The following is a 3,474-nucleotide window of genomic DNA, read 5'->3' as shown; positions in this document are numbered from 1 at the left end:
TTACAGATGAGAACAATGTGGCCCATGAAGGTTCAGTTCCCAGAGTCATGAAACCGAAAGCAAAGGCAAGGCCTCTTAGTTTTGGAAGCTCAGAGGAGTTTATTATCATTCATAGTGTGGACAGACCAATTTCTTTCTTTCTTTTTTAAAAAATATATATTTTATTGATTTTGTACAGAGAGGAAGGGAGAGGGATAGAGAGTTAGAAACACCGATAAGAGAGAAACATCGATCAGCTGCCTCCTGCACGCCCCCTACTGGGGATGTGCCCACAACCAAGGTACATGCCCTTGATCAGAATCGAACTTGGGACGCGTGCGTCCGCAGGCCGACACTCTATCCACTGAGCCAAACCGGTTAGGGCGACAGACCAATTTCTGATCAACTCTCTTGGGAGGGGCACTTCCCCAAGGAACTGGAAAGACTGGCTGTTTCTAAGTCCTTTAAGTGAAGTTTGGCTTCTAGAAGGTTCCTAAGATGAATTTACAGAGGGCAGATTGCCCCTCATTCTATTAGATCTGTGTCTCCATGCTTTCCATGGGGATGCCAAGCCACAGGCCCTTGTCTTCTCATGTGTGTTTGCTCCAGCCCTGCAGTCCCACATGCAGCCCATCCCCCAACACACACAGCTCCCCTGCCCCGTGGGGAGTTAGGCAATCCGACGTCCACATCGGGCAATCTAGAAAGGTTTAGAAAGAGGCCGAGCTCCCCTGGGACCGTGCTCCCTGGACGTGAGGCGCAGAGGGCAGGGTGTTAGCGAGATGACCTCAGTTGAGCAGGCTCCCCGCCCTGTGCTCTCCTCCTCTGGGTGGCCCCGTGTGTCTGCGCAGAGCAGCAGGCAGCCCTGCAATTTCACACAAATGAATCCACCGAATGTTTTCAAACCTAAAGTCTCAATCCTTTTTGGTTCAAGTTCTAGGGAAAAGTTGGAGCCAGTCGTGGTTGAAAAAAAGAACACAAAATAAAATAAAAAATTGGTTCACCCGTCTGTCAGTACCGCCAAGAAATATTCACTTGAAGAGGACTATCCAAAAAAATGAAGAGTAGCTCTCTTCCAAGACAGCTCCCTGGAACTCTCCCTCCCTCGCTCCGAACCACTTCCTCTCCTCAAATCTCACTTTAAAACCTTCCTGTTTGCTTTAGCCTATGACTGACTCAGGCCCCATTCATCTTTCTTTCCTCTCTCCCCATGACCACATCCTTCCACTCTCCCCTCACCATCCACCGTGAGAACACTCGCCTGCCTCTTCCCTCCCTCCATGTCAGCCCCCGGCCTGTTACCCTGCAGTGATAGCCTGGCAGGTCGGGGCTCCTTGCTGGCCTGTGTGGGTCACCCTCACCTGGTTCAGACATTTTTGTAAGCGTGAGGGCCTCCTCCACCAGGTTGCTGCCCGTCTCCCTGGTCCTCGAAGGAACACTTCTGGTAGTTCTGCCCAGAGAGATGCTCTGCAAGTTGTATTTCATAAGCTACAGACTCAGAAACTTGAGAAGCAGGACACAGAAGGGCCTTGTAACAGATGCACCAAGGTGCCAGGTTCCAGCCCTGTGGCCACTGGGAGACTGTGGTCCACTGAGCAGAGGTGGGAGTGAGACACAGGCCCCACAGGACTGCTGCTTCACTTCAGGACGGAGTCATCCTGCTCTCCACTGTGGTCTTATTTCCCTCAAGTAATGAGGAACCTCAGCCAAGTTCTAAGGCAGGATGGGCCCTGGGAAGACAGTCCCAGAGTAAGCCCGAGCATTTGAATTCTGTTCAGGGTATACATCCGCACTTTCTAAAGAGTGTGGTTTCTGCCCGGCCACGGTGGCTCAGTGGTTGAGCGACAACCTATGAACCAGGAGGTCACAGTTCAATTCTGGGTCAGGGCACATGCCCAGGTTGCAGGCTCCATCTCCTGTGGGGGGCAGGCAGGAGGCAGCTGATCAATGATTCTCTCTCATCATTGATGTTTCTATCTCTCTCCCTCTCTGAAATCAACACAAATATATATATATTTTAAAAAGAGCGTGGCTTCAAGTGGGCTCTCTGAGTGACGGGCAAGCTGTGGGCTTTCACAAGGCGTCCCTCTCCCCACCCCACGCTGGAGCTTCTCCCACAGACATGGAGGCGTTCATCAGCACCTGTCTCCACAGTGGCCTCACCGCCAGCTCCAAAAGACACGCTTCCAGAACCAAGCTCCCAGATTTCATCTGATGAAACACACGCCCACCTCACTTTCCATCTGATCACAAGAGCCGCAGCTGCCATTTTCCTACCAGCCTATTGTTTGCAGAGCTATGTGAAGGATATAGGCAGGCATTGATGCTCCCATGTTACACTTCCAGGACGAAGGCCGGGTGACGTGCCTGTCGTCACAGAGGTGGTGGGTGGTGGAGCTGGGCTCCACAGGGAACCAGGGCCTGCTATGGACACCCCCAGATGGGCATGGTGGCATCTGGGGGGGAACAGAGCAGAGAGTACTTCCACGTGGTCGGGGAGGCAAATAGTACTTAGAGTTGGCTTTTCAGTGGATTATGGGCTTTTGCCTGATTTAGCAGATTTTTTTTGGTATCACGCTTGCCTCATTTAAAAGCGTGAGTCAGTGCTCCTCAAGCTCACCCAAACAGGTGGCCGAGGATGGGACTTGGAGTGATGCTTGTGGTTAAGTGATCCTGGGATTAAGTCTGGAGCAGTTCATTCTGCTGTGTGAAAAACAATAAAAAGCGGTGTCTAAAAAACTGCAGAAAAGAATAATAATAATAAAAAATCCAGTGCCCAACCTAACTTTTGAGGGAGACATATGGACAGATAGAGGTATAGACCTATGTCTAGATATGGATAAGATAGAATTTGTGTTGAATTGGGTGCTGGCTTCTCTACTTTTTAGCACCTTCTTTAAAAAACAGATGTTTCTCGGAAGCTTAGTGGCTCACCTTGTACTCGAGGGGCATCGCAGGTCCAGTTCAGGGATTTTAGACAGACGTGACAGGTGATTTTGGGAGGAGACAGAGAGGGGTAGGGGTTGTTAGCACAGGCACTGGGACTTGGGGAGCCATTTCTGAGTGGAGATGGGGAACCAGGGAGCGATGGCCTGGAGGGTCCTTGTATGCTACCTTGTATGCTACCTGGAGCAGTGACGTGGGAAGTGACTGACGTGTTTATTTGGTGTGAGGTCAGCTACAGCTTTGAGAGCAATAACACCATCCCCATAAAACAGGCCCCCCAGGCAGGGCCGTTGGCCTGCTTGCTGCCAAACAGGGGTGGCGGTCTAATAAATGAGACGCTGCTGTCAGCTCTCCATAAATGCTGGATTCATTCACTTTGCGGGTCATGCAGCCTCTTTCCTGACTTTCTATTCATCCTGTCCATTGCTCTTTAACCCCTTTCTTCCTTTGTGTTCATTTTCAGATGAAGAAGGAAGAGAAAAGAGATTTGATTCCCGTGCCTATTAACACCCTGACAGAATGTTTTGTGAAGAATAACGTTGAAGCTAT

Source organism: Myotis daubentonii, chromosome 11 (assembly GCF_963259705.1).
Source record: "Myotis daubentonii chromosome 11, mMyoDau2.1, whole genome shotgun sequence".
NCBI lineage: Eukaryota > Metazoa > Chordata > Mammalia > Chiroptera > Vespertilionidae > Myotis > Myotis daubentonii.
Note: the sequence above shows the minus strand (reverse complement) of the source record.